Source organism: Balaenoptera acutorostrata, chromosome 8, assembly GCF_949987535.1.
Source record: "Balaenoptera acutorostrata chromosome 8, mBalAcu1.1, whole genome shotgun sequence".
Classification (NCBI taxonomy): Eukaryota; Metazoa; Chordata; class Mammalia; order Artiodactyla; family Balaenopteridae; genus Balaenoptera; species Balaenoptera acutorostrata.
This window is the reverse complement of record NC_080071.1, coordinates 100,637,526-100,654,032: the sequence shown is the minus strand read 5'-3', so window position 1 is coordinate 100,654,032 and position 16,507 is coordinate 100,637,526.

Here is a 16,507-nt window from a genome sequence, read left to right as displayed (position 1 = left end):
CCAAACTTCCCAATGGCTTTCAGGGAAGGGGTTTTAAAAGGCAAGGTTAGTGGTGTGGGCTGCAGGGTGCCTGACCAGCTCATGCACAGGTCTCTGACTGGTTGATGGTGAGGTAACCAGGTGAGGTCACCGGGGTCAGTATTATCAATCCTCAGGCTCCAGCCCATCTGGGGTCTATGTGCTCATGGTCATCATGCAGTTAACTTCTTCCACCTGGTGGGGCTTTTAGTGTCTGCAAACAACTCAAGGATATGGTTCGGAATATTATCTATAGCCCTTGAGGAGGAACTAATTTTGTTTTATGGTTAAACTATTATTATCATGTTTCGCTTGACTACTTTCCTTTCTTTCTGCATTTCCTCACTTATTTGATTAAATTTGCTTTTTGGAACTCAGAGAAGGCCTAGGAGTTTAAAGCTTCTATACAAACAAGAGGCAGAGGACACTAGGGGATTTGCCCCTAGGAAGGCCATGAAGGGTCCTGCTCAGTTTCAAAAATGCCATTTTGCTTGTGGATACGTGAGATTTTTTTAAATGTGGTGAGTAATTCACGTCCCCTCACCTAGAGTCAGACACATTCTGCCATCATCTTTGAAGCCATCCTTAAAATATAATCTGCAGCCCAGCTTAACAGCTATGAACAGCTCCTCTCCACTCTGGGTAATAAAATTTTGTTGGAGCAATATGTTTCTCCATAATTCCACCTAATTTCTTAAGCTGCACTCAAATTCAGTTGTTGAATATTCAGTTTGCTTTCAGTGTAGGCAAGGTTTTTTGTTGTTTTTTTTGCTGTTTTGTTTTTTTGGTGTTAGTATTTGCTGTGAAAAGAATACCCATTAGGAATAAATGCTTCTTTTTATAACACACCATCAAGAATGAAAACATTTTAGCACAGGACAATACAGGAAAGAGGAGGCCAGATTTACTCTATCAAGTATGTTTCTGTATAAAACCATGAGAAAGATGCTGGGCACTGTTGGAGTAGGGACACTTCCACAATTCTGGACAAATGGGCATAACGGCCCCACATCTTAGAGTCCAATGACAAGTGCACACTACACAAGGTGGGTGCAGAAAGGCATTCCTTCAGGCATGGAGTGCAGACCCTCTGCTTCCCCTACACCCTGTGGCACACAGTACCTATAGGAAAAATAATCTCCCAAGTATGGGGATTGGTAGCAAGAAAATGATGAAGACTTTCCTCCCCTGGGTCTTCTGCAAGGACTAGGAATCCCTTACTAATTTCTAGTGATGATTCTACTCAGTGTCTTCTACAAACTCTACACCCTTAGGCGGGCACAGCACAAACACAAAACAAAGCCAGGTCCCAGGTATGAGCACCTGCATTTCCCTTCTGACACACACCTGTGATTCTGTGGAAAAAGTGACCCTCCTGTGCAAGGTAATTCTCACCTGGGTCCCTTCCCATTTACACCATTTATTACTCTAATGTCTTGAGTATCTTCATTCACTGCTTTTCAAATGCCTCTCATACCCATCTATAAGCATGCTTAACTCTCTCCATCTTAAAATATATTTCCCTCTATTTGAGAGTCCTTCTAATTATACTCTCATTTCATTCCTCATTAAATCCACATTTTATTTATTCATTCATTCCATTATTCAATATTGAGCTTCTACTATGTGTTAGATATTTTTTTGATTTTGGGTATACAAACTGAAATATTGCCTGTGGAACTTGTGTGTAGAGGGGAAACAGACACCACTCCATTCATGCACACTTACCTTAGGTACCCTTACTTAGGGCAATGACTTGTTATGACAAGATATGACACCCAAAGCACAAACAACAGAGAATGGCTTCAAGATGGCACAGGACTAAGATGTGGAGATCATCTGCCTCCCATCAACATGTGGAACAACTCCTACAGAGCACCTACTAAATGCTGGCAGATGACCTCAGACTTCCCAAAAGCCATGTGGCTGACCGGGTCTTGCTGCTCTGGCCGGTTGTCAGGCTTGAGCCTCGGAGGTGGGAGACCCAAGTTAAGGACATTGGACCACCAGAGACCTCCTGGCCCCACATAATATCAAATGGCAAAAGCTCTCCCAGAGATCTCCATCTAAACATTAAGACCCAGCTCCACTCAATAACCAGTAAGCTACACTTCTGGACACCCTAGGCAAAACAAACAGCAAGACAGGAACACAACTACACCCATTAGCAGAGAGGCTGCCTAAAGTCATAATAAGTTCACAGACACCCCAAAACACACAAGCAAACATGGTCCTGCCCACCAGAAAGACAAGATCCAGCCTAATCCACAAGAACATGGGCACCAGTCCCCTGCACCAGGAAGCCTACACACCCACTGAATCAACCTTACCCACTGCGAGCAAACACCAAAAACAATGGGAACTACAAAACTGCAGCCTGTGAAAGGAGAACCCAAACACAGTAAGTTAAGCAAAATGAGAAGACAGAGAAATAACCAGCAAATGAAGGAGCAAGGTAAAAACCACCACACCAAACAAATGAAGAGGAAATAGACAGCCTACCTGAAAAAGGATTCAGAGTAATGATAGTAAAGATTATCCAAAATCTTCGAAATGGAATGGAGAAAATACAAGAAACATTTAACAAGGACCTAGAAGAACTAAAGAGAAAACAAACAATGATGAACAACACAATATATGAAATTAAAATTTCTCTAGAAGGAATCCATAGCAGAATAACTGAGGCAGAAGAATGGATAAATGACCTGGAAGATAAAATAGTGGAAATAACTAGCACAGAGCAGAATAAAGAAAAAAGAATGAGAAGAATTGAGGACAATCTCAGAGACCTCTGGGACAACATTAAACACACCAGCATTCAAATTATAGGGGTCCCAGAAAAGGAAGAGAAAAAAGAGAGACAGAATATATTTGAAGAAATTATAGTTGAAAACTTCCCTAATATGTGTAAGGAAATAGTCAATCACGTCCTGGAAGTGCAGAGAGTCCCATACAGGATAAATCCAAGGAGAAACACGTCAAGACACAAATTAATCAAACTCTCAAAAATTAAATACAAAGAAGATATATTGAAAGCAGCAAGGGAAAAACAACAATTAACATACAAGGGAAGGCCCATAAGGTTAAGAGCAGAACTTTCAGCAGAAACTCTGCAAGCCACAAGTGAGTGGCAGGACATATTAAAAGAGATGAAAGGGAAAAACCTACAATGAAGATTACTCTACCCACCAAGGATCTCATTCAGATTTGATGGAGAAATTAAAACCTTACAGACAAACAAAAGGCAAGAGAATTCAGCACCACCAAACCAGCTGTACAACAAATGCTAAAGGAACTTCTCAAGGCAGGAAACACAAGAGAAGGAAAAGCCTAACAACAACAAACCCAAAACAATTGAGAAAATTGTAATAGGAACATATATATTGATAACTACCTTAAATATAAATGGATTAAATGCTCCAACCAAAAGACATACACTGGCTGAATGGATACAAAAACAAGACCTGTATATATGCTGTCTACAAGAGACCCACTTCAGACCTAGGGACACATACAGACTGAAAGTAAGGGGATGGAAAAAGATATTCCATGCAAATGGAAATCAAAAGAAAGCTGGAGCAGCAATTCTCATATCAGAAAAAAATAGACTTTAAAATAAAGACAATTACAAGAGACAAAGAAGGACACTACATCATGATCAAGGGATGAATTCAAGAAGAAGATATAAAATTGTAAATATTTATGCACCCAATATAGGAGCACCTCAATACATATGGCAAATGCTAACAGCCATAAAAGGGGAAATCGAGAGTAACATAATCATAGTAGGGGACTTTAACACTCCACTTTCACCAATGGACAGATCATCCAAAATGAAAATAAATAAGGAAACACAAGCTTTAAATGATACATTAAACAAGATGGACTTAATTGATATTTATAGGACATTCCACCCAAAAACAAGAGAATACACTTTCTCCTCAAGTGCTCATGGAACATTCTCCAGGTTAGATCATATCTTAGGTCATGAATCAAGCCTTTGTGAATGTAAGAAAAATGAAATCATATCAAGTATCTTTTCTGACCACAATGCTATGAGACTAAGTACCAATTACAGGAATGAATCTGTAAAAAATACAAACACATGGAGTCTAAACAAGACACTACTAAATAACCAAGAGATCACTGAGGAAATCAAAAAATAACCTACAGACAAATGACAATGAAGAAACGACAATGCAAAACCTATGGGATGCAGCAAAAGCAGTTGTAAGAGGGAAGTTTATAGCAATACAAGCCTGCATCAAGAAACAGGAAAATCTCAAATAAAAAATCTAACCTTACACGTAAAGGAACTAGAGAAAGAAGAACAAACAAAACCCAAAGTTAGCAGAAGGAAAGAAATCATAGATGTCAGAGCAGAAATAAATGAAATAGAAACAAAGAAAACAATAACAAAGATCAATAAAACTAAAAGCTGGTTCTATAAGAAGATAAAGAAAATTCACAAACCATTAGCCAGAGTCATCAAGAAAAAGAGGGAGAGGACTCAAATCAATAAAATTAGAAATGACAAAGGAGAAGTTACAACAGACAGTGAAGAAATACAAAGTATCCGAAGAGACTACCACAAGCAACTCTATGCCAATAAAAAGGACAACCTGGAAGAAATGGACAAATTCATAGAAATGCACAACCTTTCGAGACTGAACCAGGAAGAAATAGAAAATATGAACAGACCAATCACAAGCACTGAAATTGAAACTGTGATTAAAAATCTTCTAACAAACAAAAGCCCAGCAGCAGATGGCTTCACAGGTGAATTCTCTCAAACATTTAGCGAAGAGCTAACACCTATCCTTCTCAAACTCTTCCAAAATATTGCAGACAGGGAGGAACACTCCCAAACTCATTCTACGAGGCCACCATCACCCTGATACCAAAACCAGACAAAGATGTCACAAAGAAAGAAAACTACAGGCCAATATCACTGATGAACATAGATGCAAAAATCCTCAACAAAATACTTGCAAACAGAATCCAACAACACATTAAAAGGATCATACACTATGATCAAGTGGGGTTTATCCCAGGAATGCAAGGATTCTTCAATATACACAAGTCAATCAATGCGATAAACCATATTAACAAATTGAAGGAGAAAAACCACATTATCATCTCAATAGATGCAGAAAAAGTTTCGAAAAAGTTCAATACCATTTATGATAAAAACCCTCCAGAAAGTAGGCATAGAGGGAACTTACAACAATATAATAAAGGTCATATATGACAAACCCACAGCCAACATCATTCTCAATGATGAAAAACTGAAACCATTTCCATTAAGATCAGGAAGAAGACAAGGTTGCCCACTCTCATCACTATTATTCAACATAGTTTTGGAAGTTTTAGCCAAGCAGTCAGAGAAGAAAAAGAAATAAAGGGAATACAAAACAGAAAAGAAGAAGTAAAGCTGTCACTGTTTGCAGATGACATGATACTATGCAGAGAATCCTAAAGACTCTACCAGAAAACTACCAGAGCTAACCAACTAATCTGGTAAAGTAGCAGGATAGAAAATTAATGCACAGAAATCTTTTGCATTCTTGTACACTAATAATGAAAAATCTGAAAGAGAAATTAAGGAAACACTCCCATTTACCATCGCACAAAAAGAATAAAGTATCTACAGATAAACCTACCTAAGGAGAAAAAAGACCTGTATTCAGAAAACTATAAGACACTGATGAAAGAAACTAAAAATGATTCAAACAATTGGAGAGATATACCATGTTCTTGGATTAGAAGAATCAACACTGTGAAAATGACTCTACTACCCAAAGCAATCTACAGATTCAATGCAATCCCTATCAAACTACAAATGACATTTTTCCCAGAACTAGAACAAAAAATTCACAATTTGTATGGAAACACAAAAGACCCCGAATAACCAAAGCAATCTTGAGAAAGAAAAGCGGAGCTGGAGGAATCAAGCTCCTTGACTTCAGACTATACTACAAAAAGATACAGTAATCAAGATAGTATGGTACTGGTACAAAAACAGAAATATAGATCAGTGGAACTGTGTAGAAAGCCCAGAGATAAACCCACGCACATATGGTCACCTTATCTTTGATAAAGGAGGCAAGAATATACAGTGGAGAAAAGACAGCCTCTTCAATAAGTGGCGCTGGGAAAACTGGACAGCTACATGTAAAAGAATGAAATTAGAACATTCCCTAACACTATACACAAAAATAAACTCAAAATTGATTGAAGACCTAAATGTAAGGCCAGACTCTATAAAACTCTTAGAGGAAAACATAGGCAGAACACTCCATGACGTAAATCACAGCAAGATCCTTTTTAACCCACCTCCTAGAGAAATGGAAATAAAAACAAAAATATACAAATGGGACCTAATGAAACTTAAAAGCTTTTGCACAACAAAGGAAGCCATAAACAAGACAGAAAGACAACCCTCAGAATGGGAGAAAATATTTACAAATGAAGCAACTGACAGAGGATTAGTCTCCAAAATATACAAGCAGATCAATATCAAACAAACAAACAACCAAATCCAAAAATGGGCAGAAGACCTAAACAGACATTTCTCCATAGAAGATATACAGATTGCCAACAAATACATGAAAGGATGCTCAACATCACTAATCATTAGAGAAATTCAAATCAAAATTACAATGAGGTATCACCTCACACCAGTCAGAATGGCCATCATCAAGAAATCTAGAAACAATAAAAGCTGGAGAGGGTGTGGAGAAAAGGGAACCCTCTTGCACTGTTGGTGGGAATGTAAATTGATACAGCCACAGTGGAGAACAGTATGGAGGTTCCTTAAAAAAACAAAAATAGAACTACCATACAACCCAGCAATCCTACTACTGGGCATATACCCTGAGAAAACCATAATTCAAAAAGAGTCATGTGCCACAATGTTCATTGCAGCACTGCTTACAATAGTCAGGACATGGAAGCACCCTAAGTGTCCATCGACAGATGAATGGATAAAGAAGATGTGACACATATATACAGTGGAATATTACTCAGCCGTAAAAAGAAACAAAACTGAGTTATTTGTAGTGAGGTGGATGGACCTAGAGTCTGTCATACAGAGTGAAGTAAGTCAGAAAGAGAAAAACAAATACCGTATGCTAACACATATATAGAGAATCTAAAAAAAAAAAAAAATTCTGAAGTACCTACAGGCAGGACAGGAATAAAGATGCAGACGTAGAGAATGGACTTGAGGACACGGAGAGGGGGCAGACGTAGAGAATGGACTTGAGGACACGGAGAGGGGGAAGGGTAAGCTGGGACGAAGTGAGAGAGTGGCATGGACATATATACACTACCAAATGTAAAATAGATAGCTATTGGGAAGCAGCTGCATAGTACAGGGAGATCAGCTCTGTGCTTTGTGAGCACCTAGAGAGGTGGGATAGGGAGGGTGGGAGGGAGATGCAAGAGGAAGGGGATATGGGGATATATGTATACGTATAGCTGATTCACTTTGTTATACAGCAGAAATTAACACAACATTGTAAAGCAATTATACTCCAATAAAGATATGTAAATATATATATATATATCCTGAGTATGAGCAATGCCATATAATTCTTTTGTGTTCCTTCTTAGCACCCAAGGTAAGGATAGACACATAGTAGCTATTAAATAAAATTTTTGGTTAATTGATTTTAAAAAATAATAATAATCTTATAAATTCACAACCCCCCCCGCCTCCCAGTTCTTGTCAACACTGGCTTGCTTGGTCCCATTTAATAGAAGATAGAGGCTTTTAGTTATTTGCTTTGCTAAAACTATGCTGTCATTTCCCATTCTTAAGCCTTTTCATTGTCTCAACTGCTCCTCAGTTTGAGAGTAGCATGTCTGCAAATGATCCCAAAGAGAACCTTTTTTACCTTCTCTCTCACTAACTACTACCTTGCCTTGGAGCGTCACAGAGCTGTATTCCATCTTGTCCTGTGGACTGAAAACATGGCTATCAATCACATGGGGCTCCACAGAATCTAGAGTCTGGGGGTGTATTCTGTGCTTTCCCCTCACGGGTGAGAGTCTAGAGTCATAGACCCTCCAGGACTAAGAAACACTCTGAACAAAGATGGTGCATCTCTTTATGTATTAACAGAGCCATGCAAAGGGCAGCCTCTATGTCTCAGGATAGTGTGCCCCCTCCTTCCTCTGGGTTGATACACAGGGTCAGTGGAGTTTCAACATCTAACTGACAGATATCATCACACGCAGATGGTTCCAAGATACCAGGATCCCCAAAGGGGAGGCTAAAAGGGAAACTACCAGGGGAATCCTCCAGTGCCAAAGCACCAAGCTGACCTGGGTCTTCTGATCATGTGCCTGAACGTCACCTGGGGTGAGAGGTTGTGGTACTGAGAAGGGCCTGACCACTGTGAAGGAATGGGAAATGTGGGTGTGGGAGCAGTATTTTTCTCTCTTATTTATGATCTAGTCAGCATGTCTCCTCTGTCTCTTGGCTAGAGGTATCTAAGACTAGTTCCCATTCTTCTTCCCAGCTAAGTAAGCATCAGGACGTTGATTGAAAACAAAACCAACAAAAAATACCTCCCAATATTCCATGGGTCAGAGTGGTTTTACTTTGTCTCAACTTTCCTCAGTACTAAAAGCCCACTGTTACTGGTATGTGATCCTGGACCTGGTAACGGGAGGCAGATGTCCAAATTGCTTTGTGTCTGATTCAGGACCAGGCATTTACCAGGCATTTAATGAACACCAGCTGGTTGTTGGCAGAATGCTATTTGAAACACCTGGCAATATTCTCGAGAAAAGAAGCAAGCAAAGAAACCCAGGACACCACGGATGTCTTGAACACCTAGACTTAGCTCACACTCAAGCAGTCTTAGTGGGGTAAGGGACTCAGTAAATGACGAGGTCCAAGGACTTAAAGGATATAGGCAGTCTCACTCCTGAGTGTTTTATCTCAGTGTCCCTTATATAAATTTGCAGTTTTATGCAACGTGGCCTTATTTGGATAAGGTTTATTAATATAGTCACTATACCAGAAAGCACGAAGTAAGTATGTGTGAAGTAAGAGGATTTTGAGGGTGGGATGGTGGTGATCATTCTGCAAAACTCTGGAATTCTAGTAAGAAAAAATGAGGAACTTATGAAATAAGATTTTCCATGATCTAATGGTCAGGTTCAAGAGGAGAGCCTGTGGTCCCGGGTATAGTGGGATGAAAGATCTGCTCCTTCTTTCACTGTTGTATGGGCAGTAAAAACAGAGGGAGTCCTGGCATGTCAGCACCTGTGTGAAGGGAAATGCAGGAAAGGGGAAGGGGGGTGAAGAGGTGTGCCCACCAGGCACCGAGTATCGCTCTCCACCACTCTTACCCCGTGTCCTGGAGCTTAAGGACTGCCCTGAAGGATGGGTGCTCTTATAGGGTGAAGGACAGGAGCCTGAGAAAGGGGCAACTGCAGCTGAGCCAGCCAGAGTAGGAGATACAGCCTTTATAAAAGAGTTTTCTCTCCTTTAGAAGGTAAATAAGCACCTGCCTCATACGATTGTTCTGAACATTAAATGAGATCATATATATAAAGTGGTTAGGATGGTGACTAAAGACATTTAAGCCCTTGGTTTTACATTCCCTATTTTACAGACGATTATTCTGAGGGTCAAAGTAAGTACTGAATGACATCTGGAAAAGCGCTGATTCCACCAGACCTGCCTTATTCCAAGTTTGTCTTTCCGCAACACCCGACTTCTAATAACAGCACAACACATCCATAACTAAGATGTTTGAAACCAGAAGTCATTTCCACTGGTTCAGTAAATATTTCAAGCTTGTTTAGAATCACTCCTCTTACTCTTTGTTTTGTGTAGATATGCTAGAATTAGCAACATTGAAGCAATTATCCATGAAATCATCCCCCAATTATAATAGCATGGCTGTGGAATAGTATTTTACATGTAAATTAATAGTAGGTGAGTTCAATAGGACTGTCCTTAAAATGAGTCCCAAGGAATTCATGAGAGACTATTTATTTTAGCAATTCCAGAAACTATGCAATATGTGCAATTACTACACACATCAAGAGGGAAAAAAATTTACTTATCAGCAAGCTGCAAATACATAAATAATCCCTCAAAATTTATATGGTTTCAATTTTAGAAACAGATGTTCCTTTTTATCATCTTTGCTGTATTTTCACATGCTATTATTACTTGATATCTAAACACAGTGAACAGTAGTAGAAACAACTCTCCTTATTTTAAATCTAAACTATCATTAGAAAATCCATCATTCTGTCTGATTATAAGGGTGATGCACTGGTCAGTAGGCATCTGAACCAGTGGATAATGTAGGGAAAACATGTGACTGTAACAAATTGACCAGGCCAGGCTGGGTGCTTTGGGGAGAGAAATGATAGAATCATTATTTACATTCTTCATACAATTTTATTGCCCTTAGCAGTTTACATTAATTCCCACTCTGATCCTTGCTATGAGGTGAGCAAGGAGTTTAGTCTCACTTTACAAAATAATTAATCTGAGGTCCAGAGGTTTTACAACAAATTATAAATCTGTCGTATATGAGGGACAGAGCTGGAATTTGATCACAGATCTACTGACTCCATGTGCATCTGTTTCCAGTACAGAAAGGCCTTGGAACTTATTTACTTTAACTCAGCAGCTGATACAGAAATCCCCTGCATTGTAAAGAGAGTGTAGTAAGTATTCAATACATACTGGTTGGAAAAAGAGTAAGACAAACTGCCTGACCTTGAAGAACTTCAGTTCTGGCAGAGCAGACAAAGAGAGAACAGAGACCAGAAGGGTGACTTGGAGTGGGCTGCAAGGGGAGTACCTTCAAAATGGGGGAAGAAGAGGATGGAGCCATGAGTGTCTGATGGAGAAAAAGGCATCCAAGATGTGTCCCAGGGAAAGAAAAGAAAAAAACCACCCTGAGAAAGGGAAAGAGCATTTAGCAGAGGGAAGAGCAAATGAAAATCACGAAGGCTAAGAAGTCCCAGGCATGTTCAGGAGCGGTGAGTAAATTACTGAATCTCACACACTGGGTGCATGGCATTGAGCCTGAGAGGTGGGGGGGAGCAACCACACTGGGGCACGTGGACTCTGTTCTGCAGCCCGTCGAGTGTCCAGGTCAGTGGTGCTGTGTGGCAAGTAAGTTGCTACTAATAATGAGAAGACATGTGTTTGCAGAATTCTTTTATAAAGTAGAAAATGTTAACGAATCCCATAACACTTGATTCTTACTTGCATTCTGATACTTTTCTTCAGTGGGAGAAAAACTAGAGAATTGTATATATGCCATAATCTTTATTTTTGGTGGTGTTAAGACTATGTGAGATCAAGAGACCCAGAATGCCCCAGTTCAGCCTCAAATCACAGGTCTTCCTTCCATAATTGCTCCCCATTAGGGTGCCAACCATCTCCATTAGCCTGGAACCAAAGACTTTCCCAGAATGTGAAATTTTCATTGCTGAAACCAGGAAAAGTTCCATATAATCTGAGATGACCTGGTCACTCCCTCCCCATATATACACAAAAGTCACTGGCAAACAGGGATCAAGGATTCCTTTATTACTTGGGGATCATTTGCTAAAACCTTCATGCAATTTCTTGAGCAAACAGGTTGGAGGTGGGGGTGGGGTGAAGACAAGGTGTGCACTTTAGAATCAAGGCCTAAAACGGACATCCAGGTGGTTTCTTCATGCCTAAATCCTAGTTCCTAAGAAGGGGTTAACCTTACACAAGACTTCCCAAGTGCAAAGTGAAGAGAACAGCTTACTATTTTGGCAGAAACAGGGCAACAGAGGAAAAAGGGAGGCCACACCAATGCACACGAACTTTCAACCTATGATGAACCTGCCCCCTAGTTGTACGTCTTGGAAACTGAGCCAATCATCATTATTCCCTCTTTTTGGGGAGAAAGGATGAAGAGTAGGATGGAACTTTCTCTCCCTACAAAATGTATTAAAGTGTTTTAAGCAAGGGACTAACGTGATGATAGAGATCAGCTCTTCAAAAATTCATGCATTCATTCATTCCCGCACTGAATAAGGATTATACAACTAGTAAGTGCCAGAAACAATTCTGTATATTGGGTATATAGCCCAGAACATAATAGAGCAAGTCCTGATTTCATGAATTTTGTACTCTAGTGGGACAAGATGGACAACGATATATATATACACACACAGACACTCAGATGGGAATAAATGCTAAGAGGGAAAATTGAGGGTAAATTATTTTAAATAGAGTATTTAGTGTTATTTTAAATAGTGTTATTTTAAATAGAGTAAAGACTCAGACTATTAAGTTGATATCTGAAGAAAGTACTGAACTTAAGTGTGAGGTTGTCACCTATCTCTCCAGGGGAAAGGTCTTAGACAAACAGTGACAAATGCAAAGACACGGAAGTGGACGACGCTGATCTGTCCCACAGCAGTGGGGAGGCTGGTGTGATGGGCACTGAGAGCCGAATGGGTGCTGGACGCTGTGATGAGATTGACTTTGATGGCCACTTATAAAGACTTGGTTTTTCTTAATGTGCAAGGGAAAGGAGTGACAGAGTTTGTCTTTTGTTTAAAGGTCTCACCCTGACTGGTTTGAAGAGAATTGACTGAAAGTGGAAAAGGTAGGAGAAGGGAGATCAACCCAATCTAAATGAAAAATGGCGTTGGCTTGTAACAAGGTGGCAGACATGGAGAGAGTGAGAAGTGGCTGAAGTTTGGATATTTTTGAAGTTAAAGCCCACGGGATTTGCTGATGAAATTGATGTGGAGCATGAGAGAAAGAGGGGCTTCCCAGATGACTGTAAGGTTTTAAGCAGAAGAAAGGAATTACCATTCACTGAAATGGTGAAGACTGTGGAAGGAGCAGACTGTGTACTGGAGGAACCAGGAGTTGAGTTTTAGCTACTTTAAGTTTGAGGTGTCTAAAAGGCTTTCAAATGGAGATGTAGAATAGGGAACTGGATATGCAAGTCTGAGGTAAAGGAAAAGGGCGAAGTAGAGATAAATGGAGAGTTTTGTAGCACACAGATACTGTGCAAAATCACAGCAACTGATGAGACTATCAAGAGACCAGGTCCATGACTGAGCTTTAGCAACCCAAAGTTCAGAAAGATGAGGAAGGTGCAGGGAAGGAACCCAAAATGATGTTACTTATGAAGTAGGAGTCCAGAAGGCTAAGGGAAAGGGGTGTTCTCATGAAAAGTAACTGTGCCAAATGCTGCTGAGAGGGGAGGAAGATGAGGACTGACAACTGATTGTTCGATTGGCCCCATGGAGGGTTCAAGATGGAGGAAATGGAAGCGGACAAAACTCTTTGATCATCAGGTAGAAATGATATAGGAATAATATGGTTGGATCACAACTGACCTTTGGGGGCATCTTTTGGAATCCCCTTGCACTAGTTTCTGGTGGCTGATGGATCAGTGTAGTGATTACGGTTTCTCTTTAATTGTGTTCCACTCACTTGACCACTGGAGTTTTTCTGGAGAGCATTTTCCAGTGTAATTCCTGTGTGCAAACCTCCATCTCAGAACCTGTTTCCCATGCAACCCAACCTAGGACAGCAGATGGGTAAGATGGAGGGAGGGATTAGCAAGAGACCTAAGGGTGTATGCAAGAGAGTGATTATAGTGTTGAATCACAAAATATAAGGGAAGAAATGAAGTGAGAACCTTAGGGCTGCAGGGGAATAAGAGGTAGGCTGCAATCCTCTGGATGCCAGAGTCACCGTAGTGCCGGTACCAGAGAATGTGGACTGGAGAGCGACAAGGCAGAGCTTGCAGAATGGGATGCTCAAAGTCAGAATGATGGCACTGTTGGTAACAATAGAGTCTAGGGTTAGATGATGGCAGCAGGTGGCTGAGATGAGGTGCAGAACAGGATCATTGGCAGGAAGATCATGGGTCTGAGAGACCTCGAGGTCCTGGAATTGTCTAAGTGGTTATTAAAATCATAAGGAAGAACTGCATCCACACTGGAGAGGGTGAGCAAGGAGCCGAATCCTCAGTGAATGGGGGGGGGGGGGGGAGGGTGGACCAGAGGACTAGCTCATGGGAAAGCTTAATGGTGTGAATTTCCATGGAACAGGGCTTTATTTTAGGGAACTTGAACATAGAGTAAGCCTTTGCTTCTTTATGCTAAACTCCCTCGGTGCTTTCAGAAGGATTTTTTTTACCACAGTTTCCAGGCCTTTCTTACTTCTGCTTGTTTATTCTTCATTCACTCTCTGGTGGGTAGGGCATGTTGACCCCAGAACCATTGCTTTGTTTTCACAAAGCTGGGCTGGTCCTTGAAGCAACCTGTTCTGAGTTACTAGTTCTGCTGCTTTCTATGAGATGCACCTGTGATGTGAAGAGAACTGTTTAATGGGCATTGAAACATACACATTTAAATAAATCATCACTTTCAAAACAAGGCAACTTCACGGAGTTCACATGCTGCTGAGTGATACTGCTGTTTTTCAAGCGCTTTGTTTCTTGTTGAGATGACTTCAGGCATTCTTTTGAACATTAGCTTGTCAAGATACGTTATTTATAACTTCAGTAATTTTTATTTTAAGAGTTCTAAATTTACAGAAAAATGCAAAGACAGCACAGAGGTCCCATATACCCATATCATTTTTCCTATTGCTAACATCATATATTAGTACGGTACAATTGCCACAATGAATGAACCAATATTGACACATTATTATTAGCTGAAGTCCACAATTATCTGGATTTCCTTAGTTTGTACCTCATGCCCTTTACCTATTCCAGGATCCCATCTAGGACAGCACATTGCATTTAGTCAATGTGTCTCCTTAAGCTCCTCTTCACTATTACCATTTCTTAGACTTTCCTTATTTTTGAAGACCCTGACATTTTGAGGAGGACTAGTCAGGTATTTTGCAGAATGCCCCTCAACTGGGATTTATCTGATGTTTTTCTCATGATTAGACTGGGGCTATGGGTTTGAGGGAGAAAGAACACAGAGGTAAAGTATTGTTTTCATTACACAATATCAAAGGTAAATACTATCAACATGGCTTATCATTGTTGATGTTAATCGTGATCACCTGGCTGGGGTAGGGTTTGACTGGTTGGTCCAGTGTAAGAAAGTTACTATGTGCAGCCCACAATTAAGGGGTGGGGCATTATGCTCCACTTCCTGAAAGGTAATCTATATAAATTGATTAAAATATTTTTACATAAGAGATTTAGCTATTGTTTCTAATTTATTTATTCAATCATTTATCTATATTATTGTAGACTCATGGATATTTATTTTATACATTGGGTTGTAATCCAATACTACATTTAGGTTGTTGTTGCTCTATTTTTCTACTTTTATCCACTGGGAGCTCTTTTAGTTGGCTCTTGTGTCTCCTTGACATACTCACATAATTGTGGGTTGTTGTTGTTTTAACCACTTCCTTACTTTCTGGCACTACAAGATATGCTTGGCTCATCCTGTATATTTTCTTCCCAGTCCTAGAATCATCTACTTCTCCAAGGAACTCTGGTTCCTTTTATTATAGAATGGTATTAGAAACCAAGATCTGGGCCTTGTGTGTGCTCATTGCTACTAGGTGCGTCATTACTTTTAGTTTTTCTCAGCTGATATAGAAAGAAAATATGTGTGTATATATTGACCCACTTATATACACATATCTATAAATATTTCTCTACATATCCATGTGTATCCATGTTAAACTGAACAAGAGTTTATTCTCTGACTCTAATCCAGTGTAACATGATGATTCTAGTCTTTCCACTTTCAACTTCAACAGAAAGAAACCTGGTTCCCACCATCTGCCATTCTTTTAATTAGTTGTTTAATGTCAGTCCACATGTACAGTGGTTTCAGAATTGCTAACTTACACCCCAATTGGAAACAACTTTATCAACTAGAGTACAGTGCTTATGTGCAATTCTTTTTGCCTTTAGTCTCCATTCATTTCCAAATTTACTTAGTTCATTTCATTTGTTTGTAATACAATTAGATTATCTTACCACAATATGCATTCTATCCTGGAATCCTCCAACCCCTTATGTTTTAAATCTCCCTATATTAAGGTTTAATCTTTCTGCTGTAAATTTTCATGGGTTTTGACAAAGGTGTAGTGTGATGTATTCATCTTTATATTGTCACACAGAATAGTATACTGCCTAAAAATTCCCAGTACTCCACCTCTTCAAACCCTGCCTCCAAATCCCTGGAAATAACTGATCCATTTACCATCTCTATACTTTTGCTTTTCCAGAATGTCCTATTAATGGAATAATACAGTGCATAATTTTTCCATACTGGCTTCTTTCACTTAGCAACATGCATTTAAGATTCATCTATGTTTTTACATAGCTTAGAGCTTACTCCTAAATAGTTTTCCATTGTACAGATGTACCACAGTTTGTTTATTCATTCACCTGTTAAAGGATATCTTGGTTACTTTGAGTTTTGGTCAATTATGAATAAGGCTGTTATGAAAATTTGC